This window comes from Arachis hypogaea, chromosome 10 (genome assembly GCF_003086295.3).
Source record: "Arachis hypogaea cultivar Tifrunner chromosome 10, arahy.Tifrunner.gnm2.J5K5, whole genome shotgun sequence".
Classification (NCBI taxonomy): Eukaryota; Viridiplantae; Streptophyta; class Magnoliopsida; order Fabales; family Fabaceae; genus Arachis; species Arachis hypogaea.
The window spans coordinates 59,643,204-59,658,252 of record NC_092045.1 but is presented as its reverse complement, the minus strand read 5'-3'; the positions used below and the strand labels follow the sequence as shown (position 1 = coordinate 59,658,252).

The window sequence follows — 15,049 nt, the reverse complement described above, 5'->3', positions numbered from 1 at the left end:
CTTGTTCTTCAACTTGATGAATGTGATGATCCGTGACACTCATCATCATTCTCACCTATGAACGTGTGACTGACAACCACCTCCGTTCTACCTTCGATTGGGTGAATATCTCTTGGATTCCTGATTGCACGATGCATGGTTGATCGCCTGACAACCGAGTGCTCGCCTGACAACCGAGCCAACCATTTCGTGAGATCAGAGTCTTCGTGGTATAGGCTAGAACTGATGGCGGCATTCAAGAGAATCCGGAAGGTCTAACCTTGTCTGTGGTATTCTGAGTAGGATTCAATGATTGAATGACTGTGACGTGCTTCAAACTCCTAGCAGGCGGGGCGTTAGTGACAGACGCAAAAGAATCGATGGATTCTATTCCGGCCTGACCGAGAACCGACAGATGATTACCCATGCTGTGACAGAGCATAGGCGACGTTTTCACTGAGAGGATGGGAGGTAGCCATTGACAACGGTGAAACCCTACATAAGCTTGCCATGGAAAGGAGTAAGAAGGATTGGATGAAGACAGTAGGAAAGCAGAGAGACGGAAGGGAAGGCATCTTCATGCGCTTATCTGAAGTTCCTACCAATGAATTACATAAGTACCTCTATCTTGATCTTATTGTTTATTTTCGTTCATCACCATATCCATTTGAGTTTGCCTGACTAAGATTTACAAGATGACCATAGCTTGCTTCATACTAACAATCTCCGTGGGATCGACCCTTACTCGCGTAAGGTTTATTACTTGGACGACCCAGTGCACTTGCTGGTTAGTTGTGCGAAGTTGTGTAATGCCATGGTATTGAGCTACCAAGTTTTTGGGGTTCATGACCGGGGATTATGAGAGTTGTGAAAAGTATTGTTCACAATTTCGTGCACCATGTTTTTGGCGCCGTTACCGGGGATTGTTCAGTTTGGACAACTGACGGTTCATTTTGTTGCTTAGATTAGGTATTTTTTTTTCTTCAGAGTTCTTAAGAATGAATTCTAGTGTTTCAAGGTGATGCTCTTATCATCACCAAAGCTGATTGATCTTCATCAATTTAGCTCTTGAATGCAATGTTCTGCTGAAGCTTAGCTGACCATGTCTAATTCCTTTAGACTGAAGCTTTAGACTAACATTGCATGATTCCTGGAGTTTTCATTAAGAATTTTGATATCTTTTTCCATTTAATTTTCGAAAAACACAAAAAAATAAAAAAAAATCATAAAATCCAAAAATTTCTTGTTTGAGTCTAGTGTCTCATCTTAAGTTTGGTGTCAATTGCATGCATTCATTCATGTGTCTTAAGGATCTTCAAATAATTCTTGATGATTTCTTACTCCAATCTTTGAATTCTCTTGACTTGAGTGTTTATGTGTCTCATATGCATTATCATTAGTGTTAGTAGTATACAAACTGCTAAGTTTGGTGTCTTGCATGCATTGTTATTTGATTTTAGTTGCATTTTGATTATAAAAAAAATCCAAAAATATTCTTAATTTGTGTCTTCTCAAGTCAATAACACAGAGAATCGAAGATTCAGAACATGCTGCAGAGGAATTATACAGAAAAAGCTGGGCGTTCAAAACACCCAGTGAAGAAGGACAGACTGGCGTTTAAACGCCAGCCAGGGTACCTGGTTGGGCGTTTAACGCCCAAAAAGGTATAGTTTTGGGCGTTAAACGCCAGAATGTGCACCATTCTGGGCGTTTAACGCCAGGATGGCACAAGGGGGAAGATTCTGTTTTTCAATGCAATTTTTTTTTCAGGCTTCAAAGTTTTTCAAAATCAAATCTTTTTCAAATCATATCTTTTCAATCAAATCTCTTTCAAATTCAATTTCTTTCTATTTTCAAAAATACTTACTGTTCATACCCTGACCGGGCTCCTCCAACTCGGCAAAATCCATGAAAGGTCCGACCTCGTCCCAAGGCCCACGCCTGAGGTCGGACCTCGGACAATAAAGCTAAGAAGGCCCATCAAAAGGAACGCAGCCCAAAACCTAAAGGCCGAAAAGGCCTAGAAAAGGCGGTTCCACAAAGATAGAGATAAAACTCCCAAAAGATAAGATAAGATAAGAATATCTTATCCAGGGGAGATCACGGCCAACTACTATAAATACACTGGAGCACCCAGGTATGGTACACATTCCACATTCTACACATATCTGCTTGGACCCATGCTAACTTAAGCATCGGAGTGTCATTGCAGGTACCACCACCAATCACTCTACATATCAAGCTCGGGTCCCTGACCCCCACCTCGGGCTTCTCCAGACGACCGAGCTATACGTTTCAGGTAACCCTCGGAACATTGGCGCCGTTGCCGGGGACCTGGAAGTCATCCCTTTACCATGGCGGACGACCCTCTCAACAATGACCACGCTGCATCAGAACAAGAGGACGAAGTTGACACCGGAGAACGACCGGACAGCCCTCTATCACCACGCACTCCAGGAGGAAACAAACAGAATCGCCCAAAGACATCACTCCCAAACAAAGATCCACAAAATTCCGAAAAAGAAAAGAGCTCGGAAATTTTAGAAGCAGTCCGGGCACAACAAAACCGACTGAAACAACTCGAAGAGGACATAAAGAAGCAGAAAGAAACTGAACAAGATCTGAGAAGGGAGGCTCGAAAGCGCAGAGAATTAGAAGAAAAACTAAGGAAAATAGAGGCCAATCTGAAAGGCCGGACAGAACGCGGCACCACCCCCGAATGCAACCATGATCCCTTCACGCAAGAGATCATGAAGGAGAAGGTACCACGAAACTTCAAGCCACCCGATATGGATCTCTACGACGGCACCACCGATCCAAGTCACCACCTCAGCAACTTCAGAAGCAGAATGTACCTAGTCGACGCCTCCGACGCGATTCGGTGTAAAGCCTTCCCCACCACTCTCACCAAGTCAGCCATGAAGTGGTTCGACAACCTGCCACCAAGATCAATCACCAGCTTCGAAGACCTAACCAAAAAATTCCTAACAAGGTTCTCCATTCAAAAGGACAAGACAAAACATGCCCCCAGTCTACTCGGGATCAAACAAGGTAACCAAGAAACTCTCCGAGAATACATGGAGCGATTCAACAAAGCCTGCCTGGACATACAACACTTGCCCACTGAAGCAGCCATCATGGGACTAGCAAACGGCCTAAAAGAAGGACCGTTTAGCCAGTCCCTATCCAAACGATACCCGACCTCCCTATACGAGGTGCAGGAGCGGGCAGAAAAATATATCAACATGGAGGAAACCTCCCAGCTAAGAGACTCTTCTAGGAAGGAATCAACCTACCCGCTCCGAGATCGAGATCGGGAACAGAAGAAGAAAGAAGAACCCAACTCGGACAAGCCACGGAAGTACCACAACTACACCCCCCTCCGAGTCTCCCTGGTAGACGTCTACAGAGAAGTATGCCACACCGAGAAGATCCCCCCGCCCCGATCGCTAAAACACAAGAGAGCGGGGAGAGATCGGTCCGAATACTGTGAATATCACAAGCTCTACGGTCATTCTACTAACGACTGCTACGACCTAAAAAATGTTATAGAAAAGCTAGCCAGAGAAGGGAAACTCGACAGATACATAGCAGAGAAAGGAGAAGAGACCAGGAAGAGAAGGCGGGGAGATAACGAAGATCGGGCCGAGCAAATCCCGCGAACCCCTGAAAGGCACGTTCACATGATAAATGGAGGATTTGCAGGCGGAGGAACATCCAGATCCTCACGAAAAAGACACCTCAAAGAAGTCTACCACATCCGAGAAGACAGTCCCCTGCCCGAACTACCTACTATCTCGTTTACCCGAGAAGATGCTCAAGGGATAATACCCGGGCACGACGATCCAATGGTAATCACCATTATCCTAGCAAACGCCAACTTACATCGAACCCTGATTGACCAGGGAAGCTCAGCAGATATCCTGTTCAAAACGGCCTTCGACAAGCTCGGACTTGAAGAAAAAGAACTAAAGGCCTATCCCACCGACCTATTTGGACTAGGAGATACCCCGATCCGTCCCTTAGGATACATCTCGCTACACACTACCTTCGGAAAAGGCGAGCAATCTAAAACATTAAGCATCGACTACATTATAGTCAACGTCACTTCAGCATACAATGCCCTCATTGGGCGACCAACCCTAAACAGACTGGCAGCTATAGTCTCGACCCCACACCTCTGTATGAAGTTCCCTACCGCAAAAGGAATCGCTACCCTAAAAGGCGACCAAAAACTAGCGCGGCGATGCTACAACGAAAGCCTGAGCTTAAAAGGAAAAGAGATCAACACAATAGAACTCGGGCGAGTTCAAGCCCGAGAAGATCTTCGGCCACAACCAGAGGGAGAAACCGAAAGAGTCCAGATCGGGAACACATCTGAAAAAGTAACAAACATAGGAGCAAACCTCGAAGCGGGCCTAAAAGAGGAACTCATAACCCTCTTAAAAGAAAATTCCGACCTCTTCGCCTGGAAAGCCTCCGATATGCCAGGCATAAGCCCCGACCTGATGTGCCATAAGGTATCAGTGTACCCGGGATCCCGACCTGTCCAACAAAGACGCAGGAAGCTCGGACCCGAACGCATGCAAGCAATAGAAGAACAAGTACAAGCACTACTAGATGCAGGGTTCATTAGGGAAGTAAAATACCCCCTATGGCTCGCAAACGTGGTCCTGGTAAAAAATCCCAATGGAAAATGGAGAATGTGCGTCGATTACACGGACCTCAACAAAGCCTGCCCCAAAGACCCATATCCACTACCAAACATCGACGCCTTAGTAGACGCAGCCTCAGGCTATAGATATCTCTCCTTCATGGACGCATACTCGGGATACAATCAAATCCCGATGTACGGACCCGACCAAGAAAAGACCTCGTTCATAACCCCAAGGGCAAACTACTGCTACGTGGTAATGCCCTTCGGGCTGAAGAACGCAGGGGCAACCTACCAGAGGCTAATGAACAAAGTGTTCTCAGAGCACATCGGACTACAGCTGGAGGTGTACGTCGACGACATGCTGGTAAAGACACAAGAAGACAGAAACTTGCTGACCGACCTCACCAGCGTCTTCGGCACCCTCAGAAAACACAACATGAGACTTAACCCGACAAAGTGCACCTTCGCCGCAGAAGCCGGAAAATTCCTAGGCTTCATGCTGACTCAAAGGGGCATCGAAGCGAACCCGGACAAATGCCAGGCGATACTCAATATGAAGAGCCCGACGTGTGTCAAAGAAGTACAACAACTGAATGGAAGGCTAGCTGCCCTATCAAGATTCTTGGCAGGATCAGCGATAAAATCACTACCTCTCTACTCACTCCTAAAGAAAGGGAAACCCTTCTCATGGACCCCGGAGTGCGAAAAAGCCTTTCAAGAATTCAAGGAATTCCTCGGGCAGCCACCAATCCTAACCCGACCTCTAAAAGGGGAAGAGCTCGTACTATACCTCTCAGTTGGACATCGAGCAGTCACTTCAGCATTAATACGAGAAAATGACCAAGGACAACACCCCATCTACTTTGTAAGCAAGGCACTACAAGGGGCCGAATTGAACTATCAGAAGATAGAAAAATTCGCCTACGCCCTAGTGTTCACGGCTCGGAGGCTCCGTCCCTACTTTCAAGCCCACACCATCAAAGTCCGGACAAACCAACCCATGCGACACATCCTCCAAAAAACAGACCTGGCGGGACGAATACTGCAATGGGCGGTGGAGCTGTCCGAGTTCGACCTCCACTATGAAACCCGGACTGCCATAAAATCTCAGTATCTAGCCGACTTCATCGCAGAATACACTGAGACCCCTGGAACCCCACTCTCTTGGAACCTGTATGTCGACGGGTCCTCAAACAAAACTGGAAGCGGAGCCGGGGTTATACTCGAAAGCGACCAAGGAACACGGATAGAACTATCCCTGAAATTCGAGTTCCAGGCTTCGAACAACCAAGCCGAATACGAGGCCCTACTAGCAGGTATAAAGCTAGCCGAAGAGGTCGGAGCCCAGAAAATCACGATCTTCAGCGACTCCCAGGTCATCACATCACAAGTAAATGGAAGCTACCAGGCCAAAGACCCCACCATGAAAAAATACCTGGACCAAACACAGGCACAACTGCGCCACTTTTCAGAGATACAGATTCAGCACATACCTCGGGAACAAAACGCCCGGGCAGACGCCCTCTCAAAGCTCGCCAGCACCAAGCCCGGAGGCAACAACAGAAGTCTCCTCCAGGAAACCTTACAATCCCCCTCCGTGCTAAGAGAGGAAGAAACGCTGAATATATCCAACCAACAGCAAGGATGGATGACCCCCATACTCAACTACCTGAAGTCGGGAACTCTTCCCGCCGAAAGAAAGGAAGCTAAAAGACTCACGAAAGACGCCCAGAATTATACACTAATTCACGACGTATTATACAGAAGAGGATTCACAAATCCCCTCCTTCGGTGCGTCCCGACCTCAGAAACAAAGAACGTCCTCGAAGAAGTCCACGGAGGCATGTGTGGGAACCATCTCGGAGCTCGGGCATTGTCCAAAAAGGTAGTCCGAGCCGGGTTCTACTGGCCGACCTTGCAGAAAGACGCGACGGAATTCGTGAAAATATGCCCCCCTGCCAAAAACACGCCAATTTCCACAAGGCAGCGCCAGAAGACCTTATCAGCATCACCGCACCATGGCCCTTCGCAAAATGGGGACTTGACCTACTCGGCCCATTCCCCCAAGGACCGGGGCAAGTCAAATACCTCATAGTGGGGGTCGACTACTTCACAAAGTGGATCGAAGCTGAACCCTTAGCCACCATTACGGCTCAGAAAAGTTGCAAATTCCTATACAAAAACATTGTCACGAGATTCGGAGTCCCCTACTCCATCACAACGGACAATGGAACACAATTCACGGACACAAGTTTTCAGAACTTGGTGGCTGAACTAAAAATCAAACAGCAATTCACCTCGGTCGAGCACCCACAAGCCAATGGACAAGCAGAGGCTGCAAATAAAGTCATCTTGGCCGGGTTAAAACGAAGACTCCAAGAGGCCAAGGGGGCATGGGCCGAGGAACTCCCCCAGGTACTATGGGCATATCGGACAACCCCACACTCTACAACGGGAGAATCCCCATTCCGACTAGCTTACGGGATGGAGGCAATGATTCCTATCGAAATAGAGGAAGGGTCACCCAGAGTCATCTTCTACAACGAAGAAGGCAACCCGCAGGCACAAAAGGAAGAACTCGACCTCCTCCCCGAGGTCCGAGAAAGAGCCCGAATCCGAGAAGAAGCCCTAAAACGGCGAACGGCCCTCAGATACAATCAGAAAGTAATAAAGCGAAGCTTCTCTATTCACGACCTGATTCTAATCCGAAATGACATCGGAACACAAAAGTCGGGGGAAGGAAAGCTAGCTGCAAATTGGAAAGGACCCTACAAGGTAACAGAAGTCTTAGGGACAGGCTATTACAAAGTATCCGACCTAGAAGGCAATGAGCTGCCCAGGGCCTGGCACGCCTGTAACTTAAGACGGTACTACAGCTAGAAAAACTTAACCCGAGGTGTACTCTTTTTCCCTACAAGGGTTTTTTAATGAGACACCCGGTTAAGTAAGACACCCGACCCAGTCAAGGGTAAACACTCTGTAAATATTCTTTCTTTTTTAATACTAATCAAATTTTTCTATTTCCTTTTCTTCTTCCTCATGATGAAACAAATCCTAGAAAGTACCCCACCAAGGCGCATTAATTTATGCTCGGCAAAACGCAAAAAATCATTTTCCAAAAGACCACACAAGGTCGGCAAAGATAAAGCGACGAGGTTCAAATTAATGTGAGAAGTTATAAAGTAACTCTGAAAAGGCTCAAAAAGCCAAATAAAAAGAGATTACAAAAATAACTTAAAAGGCCGACCAACAACAAGGTCGGACCCAACAAAAGGGAAAGTTATAAAGTAACTCTGAAATGGCTCAAAAATCCAAATAAAAAGAGATTACAAAAATAGCTTAAAAGGCCAACCAACAACAAGGTCGGACCCAACAAAGGGAGGTACTCAAAAGGAAGAACTCGACCTCCTCCCCGAGGTCCGAGAAAGAGCCCGAATCCGAGAAGAAGCCCTAAAACGGCGAACGGCCCTCAGATACAATCAGAAAGTAATAAAGCGAAGCTTCTCTATTCACGACCTGATTCTAATCCGAAATGACATCGGAACACAAAAGTCGGGGGAAGGAAAGCTAGCTGCAAATTGGAAAGGACCCTACAAGGTAACAGAAGTCTTAGGGACAGGCTATTACAAAGTATCCGACCTAGAAGGCAATGAGCTGCCCAGGGCCTGGCACGCCTGTAACTTAAGACGGTACTACAGCTAGAAAAACTTAACCCGAGGTGTACTCTTTTTCCCTACAAGGGTTTTTTAATGAGACACCCGGTTAGGTAAGACACCCGACCCAGTCAAGGGTAAACACTCTGTAAATATTCTTTCTTTTTTAATACTAATCAAATTTTTCTATTTCCTTTTCTTCTTCCTCATGATGAAACAAATCCTAGAAAGTACCCCACCAAGGCGCATTAATTTATGCTCGGCAAAACGCAAAAAATCATTTGCCAAAAGACCACACAAGGTCGGCAAAGATAAAGCGACGAGGTTCAAATTAATGTGAGAAGTTATAAAGTAACTCTGAAAAGGCTCAAAAAGCCAAATAAAAAGAGATTACAAAAATAACTTAAAAGGCCGACCAACAACAAGGTCGGACCCAACAAAAGGGAAAGTTATAAAGTAACTCTGAAATGGCTCAAAAATCCAAATAAAAAGAGATTACAAAAATAGCTTAAAAGGCCAACCAACAACAAGGTCGGACCCAACAAAGGGAGGTACTCAAACGCCCGAGGTCCGAGAAAAAGCCCGGATCCAAAAAAGAAGCCCTAAAACGGCGAAAGATTTCGAAAACGCTTACTAAAAAGTTGCTATACAAAAAAACAACTAAAAAGTACAAGCGAAAAAACGAAATCAAAGGAGGGGCCAAAACAAAAGTTTCAAGCGCTAGCTAAAAAAGTTGTTATCCAAAAACAACTAAAAAAGCATAAAAGCGGAACAAAAAGTCAAAACGCGAATAAAACACCGCATAATAAAGCTAAAAAGTTACTACAAGTAGCTAAAAGCAAAAAGGTGTCCAAAGCGTTCACAGAAACCATCCAAAAGCAAAAAGAGCCCACAGGCCGGGCAAAAAACTAAAAATAAAAAGATTACAAAGGATCAAGGTCCTTTCCGGACTCCACGTCAACAGAAGGCTGCGGAGGAAACATAGAAATCGGGACTGCATCAACGGCACCGTCATCCCGGTTTGAAACCTCCACACCAGATCCATCCCCGGCCAAAAGTGAAGTCGGGTCCGCAACCGGAACCTTGAGGTCGGACACCGGAACCTTGGGGTCGGACGCCGGAACCTCATCCTCATTGGGAGCAGGAACAATCTTTCCCTCCACAACAACGTTATCCGTACTAAATAAACTCAGATCCAGGTCAGGAGCAAGAACCCGGACCTGAGCCTTCAAATTTTCAAACATAGCATCCATACCCTTGGCCACATGACCTTCTAGCTCGTAAAAACCATCCTGAGCGGATTGTAACCTCTCCTTTGTCTCCACAAGCTCGGCATATAACCGAGTATAATTCTCCGTCGCCGCCTTCGCCATCTCCTCAGATGCTTTCGCTGCCGCCACAGCCGCGGTAGCTTTAGCTTTCTCTTTCTCCAAAGAGGCCTCCAGCTCAGTAATCCTAGCAGCCTTCAGCTCACTAATCCTCTCGAACTCAGACTGAGCCTTCTCAAGTCGGGAGCTGGTCGCACCAATAGGGGATTTCTTGAACTCCCGGGCAATAGCGGCATGAAGACTAGCCATTCGGACACAGCTCCGCGCCATATACTGAAAATGATGCTCCATAGACAAATCATCAGTAGAAATAAAGGTCTGAGGGAGAATATGCTGCTCAATCCAACCAAGAGCATCAAAGTCCTTATCATTGAAACCGGCAAGCTCTTGAGAGGTCTTCTGCTTCTTGGGAGGAGGACCCGAGGACAAAGGAGGAGAAGAGGTAGCAGGCCCAGAGGTCGGAGGATCCTGACTTATAGCTCGGAACTGGGGAGTCGGAATAGTCTTCGACCGAGTCTGAACACCCACAGTAGTCTTCTGCGGAGAAGATCGGGCAGAAGCCTCCCCAGCCTCGATATTTCGAGCAGCCACAGACTTCTTCGTCCGACGAAGAAACTTCATGGAATCCGCCTGAGAAGACATTTCTGCAGAAATAAAAAGAAAAGGATTACCACAACAGAAATTCCACCAAAACAAGCAAAACCAAAATACTAAGAAAAGATGAATCTCGAAGAGGTCGGGAACTACCTAACTCGGAACGGAGAAGGCTTGGATCTCCCAACATTTTCTTCGTGTCCAAGTGAGGTGCCCGACCCCATAAACTGCTCACCACACCCACAAAAGCCTGCTCCACCTCATCTAGACTCTCAAAAGTATACTTAGCAGACACTATATTCTCCTGCCAACAAAGAGGAAAAGAAGGCTCCCCACTCTCATCTAGAAAGAAAGGTCGGACGTCCCCAGTAGCCCGGACCTTGAAATAAAAGTTCTTAAAATCGTGAAAAGACTCATCATACAGGGTACAAAACTTCCTCCCCTGGTTAGCCCTAAAAGAGACCCAAGATACCTTCCCTCCACCCGAACCCGGCTTCGTCAACACAAACAAATAGGAAAAAAGAGAAATAGAGGGAGAGACGCCCAAAAACTGACACAAAAGTTGAAACAGCTTTAAAAATGCCCAAGAATTTGGATGAAGCTGCGTAGGGGCAAGGTTACAAGACCATAACACCTCGGACTCCAGGTCGGTAAAAGGAAGTCGGACACTCAGCTTGGAGAAAAAGCAATCGTAAGCGTAAAAGAAGAGCTTCTCGGAACTATCTAAGGGCGGGAAGCACACTCTCTCCTCGGAATCCGGGGCTACTAGTTCATAATCTCTCTCAGACTCTCTATTTTCGCATATACTACAGTGCCTACGGAACCTAGCTAAATATTCAGAATCTACCACAGAAGGGACTCTTAAAGGAAGAGGGTCTACCCAACCAAGACCACTTGGAATCTTGGTCGACATCGCTTGAAGAACCTTTCGAGACATAAAAACTCTTACCTACAAAGAAGAAATACAACAGCAAGCAAAAATCACATAAAGAAGACAGCAAAAAACCCATTCAGCAAAACCCGAAACAAAAAACATCAGAGAAACAAAAAAGAGCCCCCCCCATATGCAAACAACAACGGCGGCGCCTCTTTTTGGGGCAACCCAGGCATAAAGAAAAAGAAACAGACAAAGAGCCACACAAAAGAACAGAAGAGAAAAGAGATGAGAACAAACCTGGAAGAAAGAAAGAAGACGACGAGCTCCGAAAGCAAGGAGAACGAAACGGTGACGCAGAGGAAACCCCGGAAAAACGCACGGAAAGATTCTGGGAAGAAGAACAAAGAGAAAGAAGAAGCGGTGCTCGAAAAAGAAGATGGCGAAAACTTAGAAAAACAGGAAGGAACGGAATAAACGAAGAAAAAGGAAGGGAGCAAATAAATAATGCCTTCACAGAGCCCGAACGGAAATCGAGGAGAAACGGTAAAATGCAATAAATGCAGGAAACGGCCATTTTTGAATTTTGAAAAACTACTATGCCCGAGCTCGACCTCCCAAAAAGGACGAACTCGGGCAGGGGCACTGTTCATACCCTGACCGGGCTCCTCCAACTCGGCAAAATCCATGAAAGGTCCGACCTCGTCCCAAGGCCCACGCCTGAGGTCGGACCTCGGACAATAAAGCTAAGAAGGCCCATCAAAAGGAACGCAGCCCAAAACCTAAAGGCCGAAAAGGCCTAGAAAAGGCGGTTCCACAAAGATAGAGATAAAACTCCCAAAAGATAAGATAAGATAAGAATATCTTATCCAGGGGAGATCACGGCCAACTACTATAAATACACGGGAGCACCCAGGTATGGTACACATTCCACATTCTACACATATCTGCTTGGACCCATGCTAACTTAAGCATCGGAGTGTCATTGCAGGTACCACCACCAATCACTCTACATATCAAGCTCGGGTCCCTGACCCCCACCTCGGGCTTCTCCAGACGACCGAGCTATACGTTTCAGGTAACCCTCGGAACACTTACTATCAATTAATGATTTGATTCAACATTTCAAGTATGTTGCCTTTTCTGTTGAGAAAGGTTTAATGTTTGAATCATATCTTTTCTTGTTAGCCAAGTTTTTAATTTTTCAAAATCAAATCTTTTTAAAATATTTTTCAAATCATATCTTCTCAATCATTTTTTTTTAAACCAATCATATTTTCTTAACCACATCTTTTTCAAAATAATTTTCAATCAAATCTCTTTGATTTCTAATTTCAAAATCTTTTTCAAAAATCACTTTATTTCTTTCCCACTTTCATTTTTCGAAAATTAAGTAATGTTTTTCAAAAATGTTTTCAAAATTTTTACTTAATTTTCGAAAATCACTTCCCTTCTTCTCACATCCTTCTATTTATGGACTAACACTATTCCTTAATGCAAAATTCGAACTCCATCTTCTTTGATAAGTTCGAATTTTCTACTTCTGTCTTCTACTCTTCTTTTCCTCTAACACTTCAAGGAATCTCTATACTGTGACATAGAGGATTCCACATGTCTTGTTCTCTTCTCTCTCATATGAGCAGGAGCAAAGACAAAGGCATTCTTGTTGAGGCTGACCCTGAACCTGAAAGGACCTTGAAGAGAAAGCTAAGAGAAGCCAAAGCACAACTCTCTTTAGAGGCCCTGACCGAATTCTTCAAAGGAGAAGAACACATGGCAGCCGAAAACAACAATGCCAACAATGCAAGGAAGGTGCTGGGTGACTTTACTGCACCTACTCCCGATTTCTATGGGAGAAGCATCTCTATCCCTGCCTAAGCTCAATTAGTTTCTCTAATGCAACAGAATTGCAAGTTCCATGGACTTCCACTGGAAGATCCTCATCAGTTTTTAGCTGAGTTCTTGCAAATCTGTGACACTGTCAAGACTAATGGGGTTGACCCTGAGGTCTACAGACTTATGCTATTCCCTTTTGCTGTAAGAGACAGAGCTAGAACATGGTTGGACTCACAACCTAAAGAAAGCCTGGACTCTTGGGAAAAGCTAGTCAATGCCTTCTTGGCAAAGTTCTTTCCACCTCAAAAATTGAGTAAGCTTAGAGTGGAAGTCCAAACCTTCAGACAGAAGGAAGGAGAATCCCTCTATGAAGCTTGGGAAAGATACAAACAATTAATCAGAAAATGTCCCTCTGACATGCTTTCTGAATGGAGCATCATAGGAATTTTCTATGATGGTCTTTCTGAACTGTCCAAGATGTCCTTGGATAGCTCTGCTGGAGGCTCTCTTCATCTGAAGAAGACGCCTACAGAAGCTCAAGAGCTAATTGAAATGGTTGCAAATAACCAATTCATGTACACTTCTGAAAGAAATCCTGTGAACAATGGGACTAGTCAGAAGAAAGGAGTTCTTGAGATTGACACTCTGAATGCCATATTGGCACAGAACAAAATATTGACCCAACAAGTCAATATGATTTCTCAAAGTCTGTCTGGAATGCAAAATGCACCAAGCAGTACTAAGGAGGCTTCATCTGAGGAAGAAGCCTATGATCCTGAGAACCCTTCAATGGAAGAGGTGAATTACATGGGAGAACCCTATGGAAACACCTATAATCCTTCATGGAGAAACCATCCAAATTTTTCATGGAAGGATCAACAGAGACCTCAACAAGGTTTCAACAACAAAAATATGGAAGAAACAGGTTTAGCAATAGCAAGCCTTTTCCATCATCTTCTCAGCAACAGACAGAGAGTTCTAAGCAGAATACCTCTGACTTAGCAACCATGGTCTCTGATCTGATCAAAACCACTCAAAGTTTCATGACTGAAACAAGGTCCTCCATTAGAAATTTGGAAGGACAAGTGGGTCAGCTGAGCAAGAAAATTACTGAACTCCCTCCTAGTACTCTTCCAAGCAATACAGAAGAAAATCCAAAAGGAGAGTGCAAGGCCATCAACATGGCCGAATTGTGGGAGGAAGAAGAGGCAGTGAACGCCACTGAGGAAGGCCTCACTGGGCGTCCACTGGCCTCCAATGAGTTCCCTAATGAGGAACCATGGGAATCTGAGGCTCAAACTGAGACCATAGAGATTCCATTAGACTTACTTCTGCCATTCATGAGCTCTGATGAGTATTCTTCCTCTGAAGAGGATGAGTATGTCACTGAAGAGCAAGTTGCTAAATACCTTGGAGCAATCATGAAGCTAAATGACAAGTTAGTTGGAAATGAGACATGGGAGGATGAACCCCCTTTGCTCACCAAAGAACTGGATGACTTGTCTAGGCAGAAACTGCCTCAAAAGAGACAGGATCCTGGGAAGTTTTCAATACCTTGTACCATAGGCACCATGACCTTCAAGAAGGCCTTGTGTGACTTAGGGTCAAGTGTAAACCTCATGCCCCTCTCTGTAATGGAGAAGTTATGGATCTCTGAGGTGCAAGCTGCAAAAATCTCACTAGAGATGGCAGACAATTCAAGAAAACAAGCCCATGGACTTGTAGAGGATGTTCTGGTTAAAGTTGAAGACCATTACATCCCTACTGATTTCATAGTCCTAGAGACTGGGAAGTGCATGGATGAGTCCATCATCCTTGGCAGACCCTTCCTAGCCACTGCAAAGGCTGTGATTGATGTTGATAGAGGGGAGTTGATCATTCAAGTGAATGAAGAATCCTTGGTGTTTAAGGCTCAAGGATATCCCTCTATCACCATGGAGAGGAAGCATGAAGAGTTTCCCTCAAAACAGAGCCAAACAGAGCCCCCACAGTCAAACTCTAAGTTTGGTGTTGGGAGGCCACAACCAAACTCTAAGTTTGGTGTTGAACCCCCACATTCAAACTCTAAGTTTGGTGTTGGGAGGATCCAACATAGCTCTGAGCATTTCTGAGGCTCCATGAGAGTCCT

At 45.3% G+C, this 15,049-nt stretch overlaps 1 long non-coding RNA gene and 1 other non-coding gene across 2 annotated transcripts in view; one reads left to right on the top strand and one right to left on the bottom strand.

The window, feature by feature from the left end:
- The window catches only part of LOC140175847 (uncharacterized), a 235,569-nt gene that overhangs the window by 98,354 nt on the left and 122,166 nt on the right, over positions 1 to 15,049 (top strand). The gene's annotated exons all lie outside the window — the stretch shown is intronic.
- Positions 13,237 to 13,344, bottom strand: LOC112718863 (small nucleolar RNA R71). Its single transcript, XR_003161190.1, has one exon. It is a non-coding gene; the product is annotated as a small nucleolar RNA R71 (small nucleolar RNA).